General features: G+C 44.8%; 1 protein-coding gene across 2 annotated transcripts in view; it reads right to left on the reverse strand.

Annotated features, from left to right (window-relative positions):
• TRAK2 (trafficking kinesin protein 2) overlaps positions 1–26,040 on the reverse strand; it is a 704,082-nt gene that overhangs the window by 61,897 nt on the left and 616,145 nt on the right. The window lies entirely within an intron of this gene.

A 26,040-nucleotide genomic window follows, 5' to 3' on the forward strand; every position in this document is an offset into this window, starting at 1 on the left:
GGCTCCACCCCCCTGCTGGGTGTCTGGACTCCCTCATCCCGGACCTCCCGACCTCCAAGAGCGAGGGTCCGGACATCAAAGAGTGCCAGACCTATAACTGAGGCAGCCCCAGAACAGGAAGGCAGTTGTATCCTGGAGTCAAGAGACACCGCAACGAACTCATCCTTGACGGACTGCTGGCGCTGCCGCAGCCCTGCCTTGTGAACTATTGTCCTGCCTGCTGGCGCTGCCGCGGCCTTCTGCAACCTTCATCCTCGTGGGACCTGCTGGCGCTGCCGCGGCCCGTTGCAACCTTCATCCTCGTGGGACCTGCTGGCGCTGCCGCGGCCCGTTGTAACCTTCATCCTCGTGGGACCTGCTGGCGCTGCCGCGGCCCGTTGCAACCTTCATCCTCGTGGGACCTGCTGGCGCTGCCGCGGCCCGTTGTAACCTTCATCCTCGTGGGACCTGCTGGCGCTGCCGCGGCCCGTTGCAACCTTCATCCTCGTGGGACCTGCTGGCGCTGCCGCGGCCCGTTGCCACCTACGACCTCTTCGGGATCTGCTGGCGCTGCCGCGGTCTGACCCGTCCGAACACCGAGCTCGAGGATTGTGAGCTATCACCGTTCCACCGCCGTACCTACGGGTACCAAGACTGTCCCGCTACCCCCTTCCCTAATAGAGACTAGAATTGAGAGGATCATCGTGTCCTGATCTCATTGTATCGTACTACCTTACTTCAAGAACTGCCTATAAAAGGTGTTAATCTGATCTTCGTGTGGTGTCCATCTGTGGGGGGGAAGTTACTTGTCTGTACGATCGCTGGGGACGGCCCTCACCGGAGGCCTCTCCCCTTGTGCTCGGCCGACCCTCCAGGTCCCCGTCTAACAGTGAACCCATACAAAGAAAAGCTTGTATTTTTCTTACAAAGTGTCTTTACTATGGCTGGAGTAGACACTCAGAATTAAGTACTTTACTGTGCACTTCAAAGAGCTACGAGGGTACAGGTCAGTTACCAGTGGCTACCAGGCTACCTGTTGGAGACCCCTATGCTAAACACTTCGGTTTCTCTTCAAGATGGAGCTATATTTCTTTTTCGATATTTTAAGTCCCAAGCTGACACGGATTTTCGAGTATCTATTCGTTTCATATCATCTGAAAAATGTATTAGTGCCATTTGTGGAAAAAGAACCATGTTCCATTTCATAACCATCAAGAGTATACCTGCTATTCCCCTAGTAATTTGCCCACACCCGACATTCTAGACAGAAAGATAATCCCCCCTTTCCTTACTGCATCTTAGACAAATAGGTGATGCTTCTTTCCCCATATGCCAGAGTTTCTCCCATAGTATAGTAAATATGGTGTAAATTAGCTTATATTGTGCTGGAATTGCAGTCTCTTTGGGGCAATTAAAGCATTTTGCTACTCTTTGTTCTCAATTGCACAATATCGTTTTGCGGTCTTTTCTAAGCTGAGGGAACGTATCTGGGGTGTCGGGGACTAGAGTGGTTTATATTTGTGATATTTTCCTGTCTTGAAGAGGGGACACCGTGATTTTTGCCTCTAGAGGATTTAATTTGAGAGGTGCCTCAAGAGGATTCAGATATGGTGTCAGAGCAAGTCCAGTAGGGAGGCAAATATTTGTGTAATTATATTTGTGACCACATTTCCTAATGTTGTTATTCTGGGTGTGTCCCAGACCGAGACTTTGGGCTAACATGTACTAACCTACACTGTCAGAGATAGGAGTCTAAACACTGCTAATGAGGAGCCTGTGATCACCGGCCAGAAACAAGCTGGATTTATTCCAGTTAACCTTGAGGCCTGAAAACCTCCCAAATGCATTAGGCAATTGCTTCTAATGTGGACCAGATTTCTCTGGGTGATTTAAGGTATAAAAGAAGGTTGTTCATTTATAGCAAATATACAGTATGCTCTATATTGTATATAGAGATACCTTGTTTCAACCCCATACCCTTGTTAAATCCCACTATCTTGTGACCCGCTCAGAGGAGTGCAGCCAATAATTAAGCAACACACATAAACTGTAATGGAGATAAGGGGAAACCGTGTTGGATACCAAGTGCAATTGGGATAGGCTGTGATAGGACACCATTTATCAGCACATGAGGTTGTGGTTCTGTGTAGAGGAAGCAAGTGTATGCCAAAAATGTTGATCTCTGGTTTGAATGATTAAGCAATGCAAATAAATATTCCATTCTAATGAATTAAAAGTCTTCTCAAAATCAATTGGTAAAACTGCTAAAGAAGCTTTTTAGGGCTCGGCCTATATCACCACTGCGTCAGCAGTGGGGCGGAGCTCCGAGCCGTATTGTTAAGGGGCTCAGAATCGTGCAGTAAAAATTCCTCAGTGCGCGAGATTTTTCAGTAGTTTGTTTTGCCATCTGCATGGTAATTGGTCCTCGCGGTGACGTGTTTCTAGTAGCCTTCACGCAATAGGCCACATGGATTTTCGCTTCTGCACTTCCGCCATATTCTGTGTGGTTATGCGCATTGCAGTGCAATAAATTATCAATTAGAGCTGTCAGGGTGCTGCGGTAATAGAATCCAGATGGTCGGGGCGCGTTCACCAGTGTGCCGTGAGTTTTGCGGGCGCGCGTTCGTCTGCATCCTTTCATGTGTAAGTGTTTGCCTTTCGCCAGATGCCGGCTCGCAGAGGCCTCTGACATCGCCTCTCCCCGCCTGCTCCTCACTGCAGCCCCCACCACTGGAAACGACAGGCGGAGCTCACAGAAGCCTCTGACATTGCCTCTCCCAGCCTGCTCGTCTTTTCAGCCCCCACCGCTGGAATTCATATTAAAAGCATGCTTTGATATACATAGATATGCTCACACATCAATGACCATTATTGTGAAGCCTGCTCGTCCTTTCAGCCCCCACCACTGGAATTCATATTAAAAGCATGCTTTGATATACATAGATATGCTCACACATCAATGACTATTATTGTGAAGAGGCGTACTTAATAGACCCATTTCACTCCTCTATTGGAGACGACAGTATATGTGGGCCACTGGTGCCCATGGTCCTTATGTAATCACGAGCAATACTGCACTGTAGATACCAAATACATCATAACAGTGTATAGGAATTTGTTTGATTTATGGTGGATGAACCATCCAGCCAGCAGAGCCTCACTAGGTGGTGGCCATCTTGCACCTAGTGATAAGATGCCCCCAACCCCCCCCCCCCCCTCCGTCAATGACATCCTCAATGACATCACTAATGACAAATCAAGTGACATCCTTGATGATATCAATGATGGCATCATCCGGAGAATGTGAGTGCAGAGTTCAGAGTGCAGAGTGCAGAGTTCAGAGTGCGGAGTGCAGATTGTGAGTGCAGATTGAGAGTGCGGAGTGCAGATTGTGAGTGCAGAGTGCAGATTGTGAGTGCAGAGTGCAGATTGAGAGTGCAGAGTGCAGAATGTGAGTGCAGATTGAGAGTGCAGAGTGCAGATTGAGAGTGCAGAGTGCAGAATCAGAGTGCAGAGTGCAGATTCAAAGTGTAGATTGTGAGTGCAGATTGTGAGTGCAGATTGTGAGTGCAGTTTCTGAGTGCAGATTGTGAGTGCAGATTGTGAGAGCAGATTGTGAGTGCAGAGTGCAGATTCTGAGTGCAGTTTCTGAGTGCAGGGTGCAGAGTGTGAGTGCAGAGTGCAGAGTGGGAGTGCAGAGTGGGAGTGCAGAGTGGGAGTGCAGAGTGGGAGTGCAGAGTGCAGAGTGGGAGTGCATAGTGCAGAGTGGGAGTGCAGAGTGCAGAGTGCAGAGTGGGAGTGCAGAGTGCAGAGTTCAGAGTGCAGAGTGCAGATTCAATTCTGAGTGCAGATTGTGAGTGCAGAGTGCAGATTCAGGGTGCAGAGTGTGAGTACAGAGTGCAGTTTCTGAGGGCTGAGTGTGAGTGCAGATTCAGAGTGCAGAGTGTGAGTGCAGAGTGTGAGTGCAGAGTGCAGAGTGTGAGTGCAGAGTGCAGAGTGGGAGTGCAGAGTGGGAGTGCAGAGTGGGAGTGCAGAGTGCAGAGTGGGAGTGCAGAGTGCAGAGTGGGAGTGCATAGTGCAGAGTGGGAGTGCAGAGTGTAGAGTGCAGAGTGCAGAGTGGGAGTGCAGAGTGCAGAGTTCAGAGTGCAGAGTGCAGATTCAATTCTGAGTGCAGATTGTGAGTGCAGAGTGCAGATTCAGGGTGCAGAGTGTGAGTACAGAGTGCAGTTTCTGAGGGCTGAGTGTGAGTGCAGATTCAGAGTGCAGAGTGTGAGTGCAGAGTGTGAGTGCAGAGTGCAGAGTGCAGAGTGTGAGTGCAGAGTGCAGAGTGCAGATTCAGAGGGAAGAGTACAGAGTGCAGATTCAGAGGGAAGAGTGCAGAGTGCAGATTCAGAAGGAAGAGTGCAGATTGTGAGTGCAGAGTGCAGATTGTGAGTGCAGAGTGCAGATTGTGAGTGCAAATTCTGAGTGCAGAATGTGAGTGCAGAGTGCAGATTCTGAGTGCAGATTGTGAGTGCAGAGTGAAGATTCTGAGTGCAGATTGTGAGTGAAGAGTGCAGATGATTCTGAGTGCAGTTTCTGAGTGCAGTTTGTGAGTGCAGAGTGCAGATTCAGAGTGCAGATTCAGAGTGGAGAGTTACAGTGAGTGCAGAGTGAGTACAGAGACAGTGAGTGCAGAGTGAGTGCGAGAGTGACAGTCAGTGCAAAGTAAATGCAGAGTTACAGTGAGTGCAAAGTGAGTGTAGAGTGACAGTGAGTGCACATTGACAGTGAGTGCAGAGTGACAGTAAGTGCAGAGTGAGTACAGAGTGACAGTGAGTGCAGAGTGAGTGAAGAGTGACAGTGACTGTAGAGTGAGTGCAGAGTGACAGTGAGTGCAAAATAAGTGCAGAAACAGTGAGTGCAAAGTGAGTGCAGAGTGACAGTGAGTGCGAGAGTGACAGAGAGTGCAGAGTGCGTGTAGAGTGGCAATGAGTGCCGAGTGAGTGCAGAGTGACAGTGAGTGCAGAGTGAGTGCAGAGTGACAGTGAGTGCAGAGTGAGTGCAGAGTGAGTGCAGAGTGAGTGCAGAGTGAGTGCAGAGTGACAGTGAGTGCAGAATGAGTGCAGAGTTACAGTGAGTGCAGAGTGAGTGTGTGCATAGTGAGTGTGTGCAGAGTGAGTGTGAGAGCAACAGTGAGTGTAGAGTGAGTGCGAGAATGACAGTGAGTGCAAAGTGTGTGCAGAGTGACAGTGAGTGCGAGAGTGACAGAGAGTGCAGAGTGCGTGTAGAGTGACAGTGAGTGCAGAGTGAGTGCAAAGTGACAGTGAGTGCAGAGTGACAGTGAGTGCAGAGTGACAGTGAGTGCAGAATGAGTGCAGAGTTACACTGAGTGCAGAGTTAGTGTGTGCATAGTGAGTGTGTGCAGAGTGAGTGTGAGAGCAACAGTGAGTGTATAGTGAGTGCGAGAATGACAGTGAGTGCAAAGTGAGTGCAGAGTGACAGTGAGTGCGAGAGTGACAGAGAGTGCAGAGTGCGTGTAGAGTGACAGTGAGTGCAGAGTGAGTGCAGAGTGACAGTGAGTGCAGAGTGAGTGCAGAGTGACAGTGAGTGCAAAGTGAGTGCATAGTTACAGTGAGTGCAGAGTGAGTGTGTGCATAGTGAGTGTGTGCAGAGTGAGTGTGAGAGCAACAGTGAGTGCAGAGTGAGTGTGAGAATGACAGTGAGTGCAAAGTGAGTGCAGAATGACAGTGAGTGCAGAATAACAGTGAGTGCAGAGTGACAGTTAGTGCAGAGTGAGTGCAAGTGACAGTGAGTGCAAAGTGAGTGCAGAGTGACAGTGAGTGCGAGAGTGACAGAGAGTGCAGAGTGCGTGTAGAGTGACAGTGAGTGCAGAGTGACTGAGTGCAGAGTGAGTGCAGAGTGACAGTGAGTACAAAGTGAGTGCAGAGTTACAGTGAGTGCAGAGTGAGTGTGTGCATAGTGAGTGTGAGAGCAACAGTGAGTGCAGAGTGAGTGCGAGAATGACAGTGAGTGCAAAGTGAGTGCAGAATGACAGTGAGTGATGAATATCAGTTAGTGCAGAGTGACAGTGAGTGCAGAGTGAGTGCAAGTAACAGTGAGTGCAGAGTGAGTGCCGAGTGACAGTGAATGCAGAGTGAGTGCAGAGTGACAGTGAGTGCAGAGTGAGTGCAGAGTGACAGTGAGTGCAGACTGAGTGCCACACACACCAACAGCTGACAGTGCACCAGCCACTCTTTCAATTGGCACAATCATCAACAGCTGTCAGTGCACCCTTTCACCAACCACACGCATTACCATCCAGCTCTGTACGCTTGACAGCCACACTCACTAACAGCTCTTACTGCACGCTACCACCAGTCATACACACCTCAAGCCACCACTACGCGCTTCCACCAAACACACACACCAACAGCCATCACTGCACAATTCCTACAGGCACACACATCCACTACACATCAATGCACACACCAATTGATAACGCATCCACCAATTAATATTGTACCTATCGCGCAATGCTGCACTTTACCTTTTAATGATATTGCGTTAAAGTGCAGCATGCCACCATTGATAACATTCCAATCCAACACACATATCTCCAACACACACCACATGTTTCCACTCCAAAACACATGCCTAAAACACATTGCCATTTACAATGCCATTATCTCTAACTCAAACAAACCCGAGCCCTAATGCATTCCTAATGCTTGTTTCTATTTGCCAGCGCATGTTATGTCTGACTGTTCTATGTGGCATAAAGCCACATATGTCCATGTGGACCATCAGCTATATGTTTAATGTCAATCAATTAGCAAGCACCTTAGCTAGTATCACCCCTCAATATTAAGGTCAAACTATGTAGTGATAAAAGTCACATCTATCTGTTGTTTTATCATATATTAGGTATGATTGTGATTACTGCTTCCTTCGTGTCCTTTGGTAGTAAGCTTGCCTTTTTTACACCTGTAAACACCCAAGTATGAGTTTGTTTGCTTCATAACTATCTTTAGGAATGCCACCTGGACCAGGTTTTTTTTTCCTGATTCTAACTGGACAGTCGTCGTTGTAATTCTGTTTGAGGTGATTTATTGGTTCACAGTGTCATGATCTGCCTCCTATTTTAGGTCAATTGGTAGTTTTGCTCCGAAATTGTCTAGACATGACGTTTCTATCTTGGGGGTGGAGGTGCATGAATTCTTATAGAATTGAACACATTTCTCTGTGATTGTCTCCAGACAATTGAGTTGAGGTCTTTCAACAGTTAGAATGTTAAAAGCTGCTCTAAGCTGTTCTTCTCTTTTTGATCAGTCAAAAAATCAATTAACCCGCATTGTCCCCATGTTCGTAGAATTCTACCCTGGGATGCGAGTCCTGCTTTTGAGCTTAGTTGAGAGCCAATCAGCGATAGAGTCGTTTTGCCACATAAAGTTCATATCATATGTTTTGTGGCATTATTCCCATATTGACTTTCTAGGGGTGGAATCCAGCCTTCCATATTCTTAAGTTCTTCAGCTGTCTCTTTCTTAAGTTTGGCTATATATCCAATCACCTTGCCTTCTAGTACTAGTTTGAATGCCTCCCATGATACAACTGGCGACTTCACTGGGCACTTATTAAGGTGGAAATATTGTTATGTTTCATCTCGTAGTATCTCTTTAAGCATAGAATATTTTAACCAAAGTTAGTTTAAGGTTCACACGACACCCGGACATCTACTAGCCCCTCCACCCTGGTACTTATTGGGGCACGGATTATGACCTCTAGTGTGTATACATGTCTTTCTTACTCTGTCTGCTTCCACCAACAATGTATTAACAGTACATTATTTCAAATCCTTTGGCTGAAACTACTAGGCTTTACAGCTACAAATGAAACGGTACAATGCTCCAAAAAGCAATGATATGCTATATGTGAAGAGAGGTCTGCAGACAGGGTCCTAGACACGTCTTTATTATGGACTTGTATGCTTTTTGTACTCTTCCAAGCTTGTCTACTGGTTGTCAGATATTAAGGCATCTCTAAACCTTGACGATTTTCACAATTGACGATTTAAAATAGGCCGTTTCAGATTTGGTCACTGGGAAAGCTCCAGAGCCAGATAAACTCACTACTGAATGTTATAAAGTATATTCAGATTTGATTAGAGCATACCCAAGTCAGATATTCAAGGAGGCACTCTCTGTGGGATATTTACCGTCCACCACTAGAGCAGCTATCATTAGGCTGCTGTTAAAAGTGGGCATGCTGGCAGTGGACTGCTCTTTACATGCTCCCTTGTCACTTTTACAGATAAGATCCTGGACAAGGTATTGGCACATGCTCTGTGAGCGTATGTGTAGTATTTTTCACTCCAGCTATATACAAGAGGCTTTCTACCAGAGAAATTAGAAAGTATGCACAAAAACATATTATTAGCCTCTACGGTGACAATATCCTGTTGTATGTGAAAAATGTCCAGACTAACATGGGCCGGATAATAGACAATCTTACCTATTTTGGATTGTACTCTGGGCTACAGATAAACTCCAGTGGGCCCCACTGACATAATTAGCAAGCTCCTTCCCTGTTGTTGCTGCGGCGGGGCGATGAACAGTTCGGTGCTCCTGCAGCTCCATTCAAGAGTTGATCTGGTGGCAACGTTCCTCTCGGCGGGACAGGCGTAAAAATACCTCCAAGTTTTGTCCAAAGAATTGAGGACACGTTAAACAGCAAGTAGCTTGGACAAAAGCTCTTTATTGATGCATGAATCTTGCCGTCCTGTCCGGATTAGTTGCGATGCCTGACGCGTTTCGGGCCAACCTCGGCCCTTGGTCACAGGCTATAGCAGGAATCAAGTGGAGCTTCAAAGTCACTACAAGACTAGCATCCATTTACTTTGATGCCCCTCGGTGAGCTCTCGCAGGTGAGTCCGTTTTTCGAACAGCATGCTCGGATATGTAGTGTAGAAGCGTAACACTCTACCCTCCAGTGGGTGTACTTGATTTCCTATGGATTCAAATAATTAATTACAGTGGAAACTCTTGATTCAATGCCCTCCAGTGGGCCCCCAGACATATTTAGCAAGCTCCTTCCCTGTTGTTGCTGCGGCGGGGCGATGAACAGTTCGGTGCTCCTGCAGCTCCATTCAAGAGTTGATCTGGCGGCAACGTTCCTCTCGGCGGGACAGCCGTAAAAATACCTCCAAGTTTTGTCCAAAGAATTGAGGACGCGCTTAACAGCAGGTAGCTTGGACAAAAGCTCTTTATTGACGCGTGAATCTTGCCGTCATGTCTGGATTAGTTGCGATGCCTGACGCGTTTCGGGCCAACCTCGGCCCTTGTTCACAGGCTATAGCAGGAATCAAGTGGAGCATCAAAGTCACTACAAGACTAGCATCCATTTACTTTTATGCCCCTCGGTGAGCTCTCGCAGGTGAGTCCGTTTTTCGAACAGCATGCTGGGATATGTAGTGTAGAAGCGTAACACTCTACCCTCCAGTGGGTGTACTTGATTTCCTATGCCAATTCACAAGCTCACCAGCGGCCATTTTAGATTCTGCATTAAATGGACTTTTGTGCCTAACTCGTATATCATTTCCAACTCACTAGTTTCAGGAACTGCAAGAACAAAAGCATTGGCACAGTCAAACACTAAAATAAGTGTCTGCTTTGCATAAAAAAAATCTTAATACCCTTTGTGCATGGCTGAAGCCTGCAGCACGTAGGGTGCAGGACCTGGACATATGCAGCATGGATTGGACCGCCACAGCAGGTTGGCTGCCGTGCAACCCGTGATGCACATAGCCAGTGCAAGTTGGGCTGTCAACCCCCACCGCACACGCCAGAAGTTGAAAATAAAGTAAAGCGTAAAAAATGCCAATGAAATTCAAAAGAAAAAACACAGTTATAAAGTGAGCAATGTTTGAAGCTCAAATGCGTGAAACCACTCAAAGTCACGAGTTATGTTCTAAGACTCACACCACACATCGCACTCGCCCACTATTTATAAAACACCTCTTTGCTAACAGTAAGCACACATACACAAAAACAGTTAACTTGAGTATAACATGGTGGATGACTGTGAATGATATCAGGTACTGAGTGCATTTTAAAACATAACTGGCAAATTTCAGTTGTTTTGATGGTTTGAGACTCAAACGTTCCTCACTTTATAACAGTCCTCCCTACAAAATATATATATATATATATATATATATATATATATATATATATATATATATATATATATATATATTACCTACTGGCGGTCGCCAGTAGGTAGTTATAGTTAGGATTGATTTCCATAGGGAAATCGCAACATTCTATTTGGAATAACTTTGGCGCCGGTTGAGGAATCAGCCTGAATGTTTCAGCAACTTTGCCTCGCGGCGCTCCGCTCCTTCCCTGAAAGTTTGGGGGGCATTCGTCAAGCGGGGGCCGAGATAAAAGGGGGTCCCAAAACGTGTTTTCCCCATGTTAATTTCCATAGGGCGGTCTGTCGCACTCTTAGCTCCAACGGCTGAATGGATTTTCACCAAACTTGGCAAAATTGTAGGGACTGGTAGCTCGATGTGCCTTTGCTATGTCTCAAGATATGTGCTCCAGAGGATTTTGAGTAATTTAGGTTAAAAAAAAATTATATATCTAGAGCCGCGCCCCGGTACGCGCACCGGGGAGCGCTACCGGCACGCCACGCGACTTGCGCACGGCAAGCTGATTGGTTCTCGGGTGTCAGTAAACATTCGAAACAGTCCGCAGCGGCCGCCATCTTGTGTCTCGGTAGGATTGAGACACAAGAGGTGGCAAAAATCAAAGGGGGAAATGAGCAAAAGGGGGCAGGGTACACCCCCCCTGACCCCCTAGGTTTGATGTGGGGGCCATAAAAGGGTCCTGGGGTGAAAAAAAAAAAATTCAATTTTCGCGGGGGGAGCGCCCGGTACGCGCACCGGGGAGCGTACCATGGAGATAAAAAATGACACTTTTTTTTTTAAAAATAGATTTTTTTTATAAATTGGAGGTAGTTCTGAAAAGAACTTTTTTTTGTTTTTGTTGTTTTATATTTTTTTTAGACTTTTTAAAACGATTTTATATTTTTTTGGATTTTTTTCAGGGGAAAAACAAAAACAGGGATTCCAAAACTGCTCAACCGGAGCAAAAAAATGGGAACATTTAGGGACTGGCAGGGCAGCGGTGTTCCTGTTTCTTTATGGCAATGAGTTCAACACTCTGCTCCTCATAGCAGAGCAGTTCGTCACACTGCGTGCACAGAAATTTGATGCCTGCAAACACCGGCTGTATGTTAGGGACCATTCTTCCACGGGGTGGTCCCGAAGGTGTTGCTCCACCAGTGGAGGTGCTGCCGCCATCTGTGGGTAAATTCCGTGCCAGCTCCCTGACACTCTCCCTGGCAAAATTCTGTGGGTGTCTTCTTTTGACATGCCTGATTAAATTGGCATTTCCGAAGCTATATTTTTTTAGAGGATTGCCTCTGGATAAAGTACTGCCACATATTTTGCAGGTTACTTTTGCAGCATTGACTTTTTTTTGTCCTTCAGGGATGTCATAGAATTTCCAGATGAAATGGTTCTTTTTCTTCTGGTGAGGAGGGTCCTCATCCATAAATCCGTCGGAATCACTGCTGGATGACTCCCTTGCAGCCATTGCTGTAGATCAGGAAAGTAGGAGATGAAGACAGTACACAGAACAGCTCTTGCTCTCTCCAAGTACAAAGCAATAGTGAGAGAAATGGGTGGGTTTCTCACAATTTGAAGAAAAAAAAAATTCTGAACCAATGAAAAGTGTTATTTTAAAGTCACATGGCTTGACGCGCTTACGCTACGCGCCCATGGGCGCGTAGCGTAAGCGCGTCGGGGCGCTTACGTTGCGCGATCGTTTGCACTTCCGGGTGCGCTTACGAGGTGCGTCATAAGACGCATCTCGCTGCTACGCGATACGTGTCTTATGACGCAAGGCGTGGCGGCTACGCGATACATCACGATGTTGTTTTTGTTCACGGCAATAGCGCTGTCGGGACGCTCACCGGTACGCGCCCCGGGGCGCGCCTTTACATTGCGCTTATCCGTGCGTTCACCGGTACGCGCCCCGGGGTGAAAAATAAAAAAAATATATAAAATTAACATATTTATACAATATAAAATTCGTTTTAAAATTTATTATTTTTTATAACTATAAAGATTTGCTATTAAAAAAACATTGAAATTCACTGAAAAAACCATAGGTTTCACACCAGTTATAGTTAGGAATTAGCATTTAAAAAACCTATGAAATTCACTGAAAAAACCATAGGTTTCACACCAGTTATAGTTAGCTGGAAGTTTTTCTCGCATAAAACCATTGAAATTCCCACGTTATAGTTAGTTGGACTCACTATAACTTGCGCATGCAATGCACTGCTGATGACGTCACATATTACATCACTCATGACATGGTCAGTGACATCACTCATGACATCACTCATGACACCATCCTTGTGACAGAGTGACAGACCTCCTTTCACTGTAATGTAACCCTTGAAACAAATATTCAAAAATAGAAACTAAAATTTACGAAATGGAGATAGCCATACCACTTACAACAACCAATTCAATTATTCCATCATCTATATACACATGCACTCATTCACCAACAGTTCAATATAGTCACTCATACATATACTGACTCATCATATGTAGTGATACACCTATACATCCTGTTACACACCGACAGTCATCCAAAAGTTACTCACACATGCAAATTAACTATTCAACATCCATTTATTTGCATATACAGCTATACACACACTACCACTTTACTTCTAAGGAAACTTACACATACTTACTCTCTTAAACAATCACTTATAGAAACACATACTAATTTAAACAAGAACTCTTAGAATCCCTCACTCTCACATATACTCACTTATATTCATCAATATTCACATATATTAGATTAAAACATATGTAGTTACTGATAAAGATGCGAGTGAGACAGTCATTCACTCAGTAACACACACATATACACACTCATCCACCCATACAGTCCTGCACATATGCTGTCTTCAAAACACATACAAACAGAGAGTCAGTCATTCATGCATCTATGTGCTAAGTAATACCCCCACCAAACCATACAAACACTCATACTGATACTAAGAAAAACATCTAATAACCCATATACATACACATGTAGCTACTCCCCAACCCATGCAGCCACTTATACACAAAGTGAAACACTAATACATATATTTAAATATTTAAACATTACTCACTAATATATGTATTTACTAAGATACACTTAATAAGCCAGTTAACCAATCAATTTTTTTTTTTTAAAACATCGATTTAAACACTTATTTAAACATTTATTCTTCCATCAACTTTTACATATACATATATAAAACATATTTATTTTTCAGAAAGACACACATTCACTGGATGGTGTCATCAGTGATGTCATGAGTGATGTCACTGACCATGTCATGAGTGATGTAATATGTGACGTCATCAGCAGTGCATTGCACGCGCAAGTTATAGTGAGTCCAACTAACTATAACGTGGGAATTTCAATGGTTTTATGCGAGTAAAACTTCCAGCTAACTATAACTGGTGTAAAACCTATGGTTTTTTCAGTGAATATATATATATATATATATATATATATATATATATATATATATATATATATATATATATATATAAATATTATATATACATCTACTGGCGGTCACCAATAGGTAGTTATAGTTAGGACCAACTTTCCATAGGTAGAGCATTTTTTGTTTTGCTTATAACTTTGGCTTCATTTGATGAATCTTGATGAAATTATCCAAACTAATTCTTTGTTCATATCATCTCCTATGTTGAAAGTTTGGGGGTGATTCGTCAAGGGGGGACCGGGATAAAAGGGGGTCCCAAAATGTATATATGTATATATGTATATATATATATATATATATATTATATATACATCTACTGGCGGTCGCCAGTAGGTAGTTATAGTTAGGACCAACTTTCCATAGGAAGAGCATTTGCAAGTGCAGAGTTACAGTGAGTGCAGAGTGAGTGTGTGCATAGTGAGTGTGAGAGCAACAGTGAGTGCAGAGTGAGTGCGAGAATGACAGTGAGTGCAAAGTGAGTGCAGAATGACAGTGAGTGATGAATATCAGTTAGTGCAGAGTGACAGTGAGTGCAGAGTGAGTGCAAGTGACAGTGAGTGCAGAGTGAGTGCCGAGTGACAGTGAATGCAGAGTGAGTGCAGAGTGACAGTGAGTGCAGAGTGAGTGCAGAGTGACAGTGAGTGCAGACTATGTGCCACACACACCAACAGCTGACAGTGCACCAGCCACTCTTTCAATTGGCACAATCATCAACAGCTGTCAGTGCACCCTTTCACCAACCACACGCATTACCATCCAGCTCTGTACGCTTGACAGCCACACTCACTAACAGCTCTTACTGCACGCTACCACCAGTCATACACACCTCAAGCCACCACTACGCGCTTCCACCAAACACACACACCAACAGCCATCACTGCACAATTCCTACAGGCACACACATCCACTACACATCAATGCACACACCAATTGATAACGCATCCACCAATTAATATTGTACCTATCGCACTATGCTGCACTTTACCTTTTAATGATATTGCGTTAAAGTGCAGCATGCCACCATTGATAACATTCCAATCCAACACACATATCTCCAACACACACCACATGTTTCCACTCCAAAACACATGCCTAAAACACATTGCCATTTACAATGCCATTATCTCTAACTCAAACAAACACGAGCCCTAATGCATTTCTAATGCTTGTTTCTATTTGCCAGCGCATGTTATGTCTGACTGTTCTATGTGGCATAAAGCCACATATGTCCATGTGGACCATCAGCTATATGTTTAATGTCAATCAATTAGCAAGCACCTTAGCTAGTATCACCCCTCAATATTAAGGTCAAACTATGTAGTGATAAAAGTCACATCTATCTGTTGTTTTATCATATATTAGGTATGATTGTGATTACTGCTTCCTTCGTGTCCTTTGGTAGTAAGCTTGCCTTTTTTACACCTGTAAACACCCATAAGTATGAGTTTGTTTGCTTCATAACTATCTTTAGGAATGCCACCTGGACCAGGGTTTTTTTTCCTGATTCTAACTGGACAGTCGTCGTTGTAATTCTGTTTGAGGTGATTTATTGGTTCACAGTGTCATGATCTGCCTCCTATTTTAGGTCAATTGGTAGTTTTGCTCCGAAATTGTCTAGACATGACGTTTCTATCTTGGGGGTGGAGGTGCATGAATTCTTATAGAATTGAACACATTTCTCTGTGATTGTCTCCAGACAATTGAGTTGAGGTCTTTCAACAGTTAGAATGTTAAAAGCTGCTCTAAGCTGTTCTTCTCTTTTTGATCAGTCAAAAAATCAATTAACCCGCATTGTCCCCATGTTCGTAGAATTCTACCCTGGGATGCGAGTCCTGCTTTTGAGCTTAGTTGAGAGCCAATCAGCGATAGAGTCGTTTTGCCACATAAAGTTCATATCATATGTTTTGTGGCATTATTCCCATATTGACTTTCTAGGGGTGGAATCCAGCCTTCCATATTCTTAAGTTCTTCAGCTGTCTCTTTCTTAAGTTTGGCTATATATCCAATCACCTTGCCTTCTAGTACTAGTTTGAATGCCTCCCATGATACAACTGGCGACTTCACTGGGCACTTATTAAGGTGGAAATATTGTTATGTTTCATCTCGTAGTATCTCTTTAAGCATAGAATATTTTAACCAAAGTTAGTTTAAGGTTCACACGACACCCGGACATCTACTAGCCCCTCCACCCTGGTACTTATTGGGGCACGGATTATGACCTCTAGTGTGTATACATGTCTTTCTTACTCTGTCTGCTTCCACCAACAATGTATTAACAGTACATTATTTCAAATCCTTTGGCTGAAACTACTAGGCTTTACAGCTACAAATGAAACGGTACAATGCTCCAAAAAGCAATGATATGCTATATGTGAAGAGAGGTCTGCAGACAGGGTCCTAGACACGTCTTTATTATGGACTTGTATGCTTTTTGTACTCTTCCAAGCTTGTCTACTGGTTGTCAGATATTAAGGCATCTCTAAACCTTGACGATTTTCACAATTGACGATTTAAAATAGGCCGTTTCAGATTTGGTCACTGGGAAAGCTCCAGAGCCAGATAAACTCACTACTGAATGTTATAAAGTATATTCAGATTTGATTAGAGCATACCCAAGTCAGATATTCAAGGAGGCACTCTCTGTGGGATATTTACCGTCCACCACTAGAGCAGCTATCATTAGGCTGCTGTTAAAAGTGGGCATGCTGGCAGTGGACTGCTCTTTACATGCTCCCTTGTCACTTTTACAGATAAGATCCTGGACAAGGTATTGGCACATGCTCTGTGAGCGTATGTGTAGTATTTTTCACTCCAGCTATATACAAGAGGCTTTCTACCAGAGAAATTAGAAAGTATGCACAAAAACATATTATTAGCCTCTACGGTGACAATATCCTGTTGTATGTGAAAAATGTCCAGACTAACATGGGCCGGATAATAGACAATCTTACCTATTTTGGATTGTACTCTGGGCTACAGATAAACTCCAGTGGGCCCCACTGACATAATTAGCAAGCTCCTTCCCTGTTGTTGCTGCGGCGGGGCGATGAACAGTTCGGTGCTCCTGCAGCTCCATTCAAGAGTTGATCTGGTGGCAACGTTCCTCTCGGCGGGACAGGCGTAAAAATACCTCCAAGTTTTGTCCAAAGAATTGAGGACACGTTAAACAGCAAGTAGCTTGGACAAAAGCTCTTTATTGATGCATGAATCTTGCCGTCCTGTCCGGATTAGTTGCGATGCCTGACGCGTTTCGGGCCAACCTCGGCCCTTGGTCACAGGCTATAGCAGGAATCAAGTGGAGCTTCAAAGTCACTACAAGACTAGCATCCATTTACTTTGATGCCCCTCGGTGAGCTCTCGCAGGTGAGTCCGTTTTTCGAACAGCATGCTCGGATATGTAGTGTAGAAGCGTAACACTCTACCCTCCAGTGGGTGTACTTGATTTCCTATGGATTCAAATAATTAATTACAGTGGAAACTCTTGATTCAATGCCCTCCAGTGGGCCCCCAGACATATTTAGCAAGCTCCTTCCCTGTTGTTGCTGCGGCGGGGCGATGAACAGTTCGGTGCTCCTGCAGCTCCATTCAAGAGTTGATCTGGCGGCAACGTTCCTCTCGGCGGGACAGCCGTAAAAATACCTCCAAGTTTTGTCCAAAGAATTGAGGACGCGCTTAACAGCAGGTAGCTTGGACAAAAGCTCTTTATTGACGCGTGAATCTTGCCGTCATGTCTGGATTAGTTGCGATGCCTGACGCGTTTCGGGCCAACCTCGGCCCTTGTTCACAGGCTATAGCAGGAATCAAGTGGAGCATCAAAGTCACTACAAGACTAGCATCCATTTACTTTTATGCCCCTCGGTGAGCTCTCGCAGGTGAGTCCGTTTTTCGAACAGCATGCTGGGATATGTAGTGTAGAAGCGTAACACTCTACCCTCCAGTGGGTGTACTTGATTTCCTATGCCAATTCACAAGCTCACCAGCGGCCATTTTAGATTCTGCATTAAATGGACTTTTGTGCCTAACTCGTATATCATTTCCAACTCACTAGTTTCAGGAACTGCAAGAACAAAAGCATTGGCACAGTCAAACACTAAAATAAGTGTCTGCTTTGCATAAAAAAATCTTAATACCCTTTGTGCATGGCTGAAGCCTGCAGCACGTAGGGTGCAGGACCTGGACATATGCAGCATGGATTGGACCGCCACAGCAGGTTGGCTGCCGTGCAACCCGTGATGCACATAGCCAGTGCAAGTTGGGCTGTCAACCCCCACCGCACACGCCAGAAGTTGAAAATAAAGTAAAGCGTAAAAAATGCCAATGAAATTCAAAAGAAAAAACACAGTTATAAAGTGAGCAATGTTTGAAGCTCAAATGCGTGAAACCACTCAAAGTCACGAGTTATGTTCTAAGACTCACACCACACATCGCACTCGCCCACTATTTATAAAACACCTCTTTGCTAACAGTAAGCACACATACACAAAAACAGTTAACTTGAGTATAACATGGTGGATGACTGTGAATGATATCAGGTACTGAGTGCATTTTAAAACATAACTGGCAAATTTCAGTTGTTTTGATGGTTTGAGACTCAAACGTTCCTCACTTTATAACAGTCCTCCCTACAAAATATATATATATATATATATATATATATATATATATATATATATATATATATATATATATTACCTACTGGCGGTCGCCAGTAGGTAGTTATAGTTAGGATTGATTTCCATAGGGAAATCGCAACATTCTATTTGGAATAACTTTGGCGCCGGTTGAGGAATCAGCCTGAATGTTTCAGCAACTTTGCCTCGCGGCGCTCCGCTCCTTCCCTGAAAGTTTGGGGGGCATTCGTCAAGCGGGGGCAGAGATAAAAGGGGGTCCCAAAACGTGTTTTCCCCATGTTAATTTCCATAGGGCGGTCTGTCGCACTTTTAGCTCCAACGGCTGAATGGATTTTCACCAAACTTGGCAAAATTGTAGGGACTGGTAGCCCGATGTGCCTTTGCTATGTCTCAAGATATGTGCTCCAGAGGATTTTGAGTAATTTAGGTTCCAAAAAATTTATATATCTAGACCCGCGCCCCGGTACGCGCACCGGGGAGCGCTCCCGGCACGCCACGCGACTTGCGCACGGCAAGCTGGTTGGTTCTCGGGTGTCAGTAAACATTCGAAACAGTCCGCAGCGGCCGCCATCTTGTGTCTCGGTAGGATTGAGACACAAGAGGTGGCAAAAATCAAAGGGGGAAATGAGCAAAAGGGGGCAGGGTACACCCCCCCTGACCCCCTAGGTTTGATGTGGGGGCCATAAAAGGGTCCTGGGGTGAAAAAAAAAAAATCGATTTTCGCGGGGGGAGCGCCCGGTACCCGCACCGGGGAGCGTACCATGGAGATAAAAAATTACAGACTTTTTTTTTAAAAAAGTAGAATTTTTTTATAAATTGGAGGTAGGTCTGAAAATAACTTTTTTTTTGTTTTTGTTGTTTTATATTTTTTTAGACTTTTTAAAACGATTTTATATTTTTTGGGATTTTTTTCAGGGGAAAAACAAAAACAGGGATTCCAAAACTGCTCAACAGGAGCAAAAAAATTGGAAAATTTAATGACTGGCAGGGCAGCGGTGTTCCTGTTTCTTTATGGCAATGAGTTCAACACTCTGCTCCCCATAGCAGAGCAGTCCGTCACACTGCGTGCACAGAAATTTGATGCCTGCAAACACCGGCTGTATGTTAGGGACCATTCTTCCACGGGGTGGTCCCGAAGGTGTTGCTCCACCAGTGGAGGTGCTGCCGCCATCTGTGGGTAAATTCCGTGCCAGCTCCCTGACACTCTCCCTGGCAAAATTCTGTGGGTGTCTTCTTTTGACATGCCTGATTAAATTGGCATTTCCGAAGCTATATTTTTTTAGAGGATTGCCTCTGGATAAAGTACTGCCACATATTTTGTAGGTTACTTTTGCAGCATTGACTTTTTTTGTCCTTCAGGGATGTCATAGAATTTCCAGATGAAATGGTTCTTTTTCTTCTGGTGAGGAGGGTCCTCATCCATAAATCCGTCGGAATCACTGCTGGATGACTCCGTGGCAGCCATTGCTGTAGATCAGGAAAGTAGGAGATGAAGACAGTACACAGAACAGCTCTTGCTCTCTCCAAGTACAAAGCAATAGTGAGAGAAATGGGTGGGTTTCTCACAATTTGGAAAAAAAAAAGTTCTGAACCAATGAAAAGTGTTATTTTAAAGTCACATGGCTTGACGCGCTTACGCTACGCGACCATGGGCGAGTAGCGTAAGCGCGTCGGGGCGCTTACGTTGCGCGATCGTTTGCGCTTCCGGGTGCGCTTACGAGGTGCGTCATAAGACGCATCTCGCGGCTACGCGATACGTGTCTTATGACGCAAGGCGTGGCGGCTACGCGATACGTCACGATGTTGTTTTTGTTCACGGCAATAGCGCTGTCGGGACGCTCACCGGTACGCGCCCCGGGGCGCACCTTTACATTGCGCTTACCCGTGCGTTCACCGGTACGCGCCCCGGGAGCGCCCCGGGGTGAAAAATAAAAAAAATATATAAAATTAACATATTTATACAATATAAAATTCGTTTTAAAATGTATTATTTTTTATAACTATAAAGATTTGCTATTAAAAAACCATTGAAATTCACTGAAAAAAACATAGGTTTCACACCAGTTATAGTTAGGAATTAGCATTTAAAAAACCTATGAAATTCACTGAAAAAACCATAGGTTTCACACCAGTTATAGTTAGCTGGAAGTTTTACTCGCATAAAACCATTGAAATTCCCACGTTATAGTTAGTTGGACTCACTATAACTTGCGCGTGCAATGCACTGCTGATGACGTCACATATTACATCACTCATGACATGGTCAGTGACATCACTCATGACATCACTCATGACACCATCCTTGTGACAGAGTGACAGACCTCCTTTCCCTGTAATGTAACCCTTGAAACAAATATTCAAAAATAGAAACTAAAATTTACAAAGAAATGGAGATAGCCATACCACTTACAACAACCAATTCAATTATTCCATCATCTATATACACATGCACTCATTCACCAACAGTTCAATATAGTCACTCATACATATACTGACTCATCATATGTAGTGATACACCTATACATCCTGTTACACACCGACAGTCATCCAAAAGTTACTCACACACATACTCACACATGCAAATTAACTATTCAACATCCATTTATTTGCATATACAGCTATACACACACTACCACTTTACTTCTAAGGAAACTTACACATACTTACTCTCTTAAACAATCACTTATAGAAACACATACTAATTTAAACAAGAACTCTTAGAATCCCTCACTCTCACATATACTCACTTATATTCATCAATATTCACATATATTAGATTAAAACATATGTAGTTACTGATAAAGAAGCGAGTGAGACAGTCATTCACTCAGTAACACACACATATACACACTCATCCACCCATACAGTCCTGCACATATGCTGTCTTCAAAACACATACAAACAGAGAGTCAGTCATTCATGCATCTATGTGCTAAGTAATACCCCCACCAAACCATACAAACACTCATACTGATACTAAGAAAAACATCTAATAACCCATATACATACACATGTAGCTACTCCCCAACCCATGCAGCCACTTATACACAAAGTGAAACACTAATACATATATTTAAATATTTAAACATTACTCACTAATATATGTATTTACTAAGATACACTTAATAAGCCAGTTAACCAATCAATTTTTTTTTTTTAAAACATCCATTTAAACACTTATTTAAACATTTATTCTTCCATCAACTTTTACATATACATATATAAAACATATTTATTTTTCAGAAAGACACACATTCACTGGATGGTGTCATCAGTGATGTCATGAGTGATGTCACTGACCATGTCATGAGTGATGTAATATGTGACGTTATCAGCAGTGCATTGTACGCGCAAGTTATAGTGAGTCCAACTAACTATAACGTGGGAATTTCAATGGTTTTATGCGAGTAAAACTTCCAGCTAACTATAACTGGTGTAAAACCTATGGTTTTTTCAGTGAATATATATATATATATATATATATATATATATATATATATATATATATATATATATATATATATATATATATATAAATATTATATATACATCTACTGGCGGTCACCAATAGGTAGTTATAGTTAGGACCAACTTTCCATAGGTAGAGCATTTTTTGTTTTGCTTATAACTTTGGCTTCATTTGATGAATCTTGATGAAATTATCCAAACTAATTCTTTGTTCATATCATCTCCTATGTTGAAAGTTTGGAGGTGATTTGTCAAGGGGGGACCGGGATAAAAGGGGGTCCCAAAATGTATATATGTATATATATATATATATTATATATACATCTACTGGCGGTCGCCAGTAGGTAGTTATAGTTAGGACCAACTTTCCATAGGAAGAGCATTTTTTGTTTTGCTTATAACTTTGGCTTCATTTGATGAATCCTGATGAAATTATCCAAACTAATTCTTTGTTCATATCATCTCCTATGTTGAAAGTTTGGGGGGGATTCGTCAAGGGGGGACCGAGATAAAAGGGGGCCCCAAAATGTTTTTTCTCCATGCAATTTCCATAGGAAACCTGACAAGGCTACAGGTCGTACAGGTGAACAGAATTACCCCAAATTTGGCAGGGAGAAGGGTGTTGGTCTAGAAAACATGCTTTTGTTTATTTGGTATAAATCCGTTCAGTAGTTTTGGAGAAATATCGAAATTTACAGATATCGATATTTGGGAATTCTGCCATCTAATTTGCTGGGGCGTTACCATCACGAGCTTCCTGCTTATTGGTTGCGAGCGCTGCGAGCATTTGCAACTAGGAAGTGTTGGCCGCCATTTTGTGATTTTCTTGAAACGAGTAAGGGGAAAAAAGGGCGAAAAGAGTAGGAAAGAGGAGGATAGGAGAACTGCAACCTCTGTGGGGGAGTGCGAAGGGAAGTAGTCACTCCTACCAGTCTGAAAGTGCAGTGTTGCTCAGAGTGACATGGTGCTGAGATGAGATATTGCTACACTCGCCTATGAAACCTAGAGCCTAAACCGTGAGCTCACTGCGGTAAAGTGACGTGCTCTGGACTTTGTAGCAAACGTGTGCAAGTAGTGTTAGTAGGCGTTTATACCGTACAGGGAGTGGGAAGCGAACTACTTACCGCTACCGTGAGTTTATACTATAGCGGAAGTGGGAAGCGAAGTACTCACGCCTACCGGTGGGAAGATTCGGGGATCAAACCGCGCTGATTGCTGTAAAGTGATGGGCTCTGGGCGCTGTAGCATACTGGTCGCTGTAGTATAACTGTGTAAGTTGTGTTAGTATGCGTTTATACTAATTCTATAGTTATGCAGTAATCAATGCATCATAGCCCTAGGAAGCGCCACCTCCAAGGCGCAGCTCATACAATGTCCCGGGTTGTGCATCTGTGGGACATTTATGTTTGCTATTAGAGGGTGGGCGCACGGCTTCCACCCTGTGATAGCTAATCCTTCTTTGCCTCGTTGAAGCAAGAGGAGGAAAACCTTGTAGAGCGGATCCGGATGGTAAAAATGGCGAGATTTTTTTTTTTTACCAGGTCTCACCTGTTCATTTAAATGAGCCCCCTGTTGGGTAATGTTCCAGGGCCAATCCTATTATTATATTGCGAGGTCTCTGCAGGACTGGGGACCCTAATCTCACATGTAAATTAGGTGCGGGAGGGCGGAGAGACGTTTCGCAGCCTAGGGGATCGCTACCTCCCCGGGTATTGTTAACTAATTATTCGGGGGGCTTCGAGGCCAACTGAAGTCCGGGGATCGCCACCCTCCGGGGCTTTACTTAAATATGCAGGGTGGGCATCGCCGGTCCCTGTAGCTTCAGTGGCCCTAGGCAGTGCCTTATTTGTTCTGTAATCACACGGGCAGTACCCATGGTGTTGTAAAGTGATACACGCATATAACCCTTGCAGTTGTAGAATTCCGCAGGCTTCATTTATTTAATAGTCTATTGGTTTATATTTGGTAGGTGCACGGCAAAATTACAAATGTTTTCTCTCAAAACCTCCTATCAACTGCCGATTTTCACAATAAACTACAAGCAAGCGTATTCAGAAAAAGAAGACCCATACACTTACTTATTAATTGGTAAAAAAAAAACCTTTATTAAAACAACACAAATAAATAGAAATGCAACTTTATTCGAACAAACAACAGTAAAACTTGAAATACGTGGGTGGGACTCCTCACGGAAGCAGCGCACAAGACCTGCGAGACGAAAAAGAAACATAAGTATGTGTGCCATATCCAAGAGAAAAATAAAAGGTAGTCAGAATGAAAGGAAGATGGTGAGAATGGGACAGACAGGGGAGAAGGGGAGGGAGAGTCAAAAGAACAGAGGGAGGAGGAAACAGAGCATCGGCCTACTGCACCCAGCCCTCACTGTTCACCTCCCGTCACCCATGTGTCTAGGACGCTGGGGTCCGCGAGAAAGAGTGCGGTCCAGCAAGTCCTTAAAATGAAACAGATATGAATGAGGCCAGAGATTACATTATTATCTACGGCAACATCGCTTGCCTGCACCTATGCACCCAGGGTGCTGCACCCCACCCCCTTCCCTCGCACTGTGCTCAATTGTAGCTCCTGTGCACCGAGGCTTCACTGCTCACCTGCCACCACCAGTGGGTCCAACGACGTGCCGGTGCAAGCTCCGACTCCGGGGTGCCTCTCTAGGGTGGCACAGCAGGTCTCCGGTCGGGGACGGTGTCTTGATACCACAATGGAAGGCATCAGAATGCCGAGGGCATCATCACGGTGTGAGCACCTGCTCCGCCCATTTTGGCGCAACCAACTCAGTGTCTGAAAAGGGAGAAATAATATAATGGTGGAAACGTCTGGAGGTAAATGAAGGTTTATTTGAAGCTTAATAGAGAACACCAGTTGAGTGCATCGTTCCTTCTGAAAGTATGATCTACCAAATGTTAGTGGTAATCGTGGTTCAAAGAGGAGTTGGAGTGCACGAGAATACACAAGGTTAAATAATATTATGTTATGCCAATGTTCACATACAAAGGAACAGAGCGCATGCTAGAAGCATAATGTGTGCGTGTAATGCAGTGGTGCAAGCCTGTGTGCATGTACACTTAGTAATCAGCTCACTACAGTGCATGTTGGACAGGCCCCACGAAGGACTCGCTCCCTCCCCGCATGACAGGGCCCAGACACTGGCTCTCCGGGGGCTACCCGCAGAAGCAACCCGCAACCCGTCCCCTCCGGGACGCCTGCTCCCGGATATCTCTGTGTCACGGGCCCGGGCCCCCGGCAGCCCCATTGCCCGGCCCAGCCGCCATCTTGGACACTGCACCACGCGGCCGCGTGGCCTCAGCTCGACCCCAACCCTGGGCCCGGCCAGGCCCCGCCATCCCGGCACCACCAGCCATCCAGGAGGTGAACGGACCACTTGGCAGGCTAATGGGAGAAAGAAGTGTCGATGGCTCTCCCCCGCCAGGTGCCGATCGCCCCCAGCCTCCCCGGGTGCTGGCTCCACCCCCCTGCTGGGTGTCTGGACTCCCTCATCCCGGACCTCCCGACCTCCCAGTGCGAGGGTCCGGACATCAAAGGGCGCCAGACCTATAACCGAGGAGCCCCAGAGCAGGAAGGCAGTTGTATCCTGGAGTCGAGAGGCACCGAGAAGAACTCATCCTTGACGGACTGCTGGCGCTGCCGCAGCCCTGCCTTGTGAACTATCGTCCTGCCTGCTGGCGCTGCCGCAGCCTTCTGCAACCTTCATCCTCGTGGGACCTGCTGGCGCTGCCGCGGCCCGTTGTAACTTCCATCTTCGTTGGGACCTGCTGGCGCTGCCGCGGCCCGTTGCCACCTACGATCTCTTCGGGACCTGCTGGCGCTGCCGCGGTCCGACCCGTCTGACCGCCGAGCTCGAGGATTGTGAGCTACCGCCGTTTCACCTCAGTACCCGTAGGTACCAAGACTGTCCCGCTACCCCCTTTCCCTACTAGAGACTAGAATTGAGAGGATCATCGTGTCCTGATCTCCTTGTATCGTACTACCTTACTTCAAGAACTGCCTATAAAAGGTGTTAATCTGATCTTCGTGTGGTGTCCATCTGTGGGGGGGGAAGTTACTTGTCTGTACGATCGCTGGAGACGGCCCTCACCGGAGGCCTCTCCCCTTGTGCTCGGCCGACCCTCCAGGTCCCCGTCTAACATTGGTGGCAGCGGTGGGATCCCAACCAACGCGTAACCGTACAGAGAGTAACTCACCCTACGACTAATCCACAATGACGACTAGAGAGAGCGGATCTGCAGAGAAATTCCAGATGGAAAAACTGGAAGAGTACAACCACCGAGAGCTAAAACAATTTTGCATA

Source organism: Lissotriton helveticus, chromosome 3_1, assembly GCF_964261635.1.
Source record: "Lissotriton helveticus chromosome 3_1, aLisHel1.1, whole genome shotgun sequence".
NCBI classification, from domain to species: domain Eukaryota; kingdom Metazoa; phylum Chordata; class Amphibia; order Caudata; family Salamandridae; genus Lissotriton; species Lissotriton helveticus.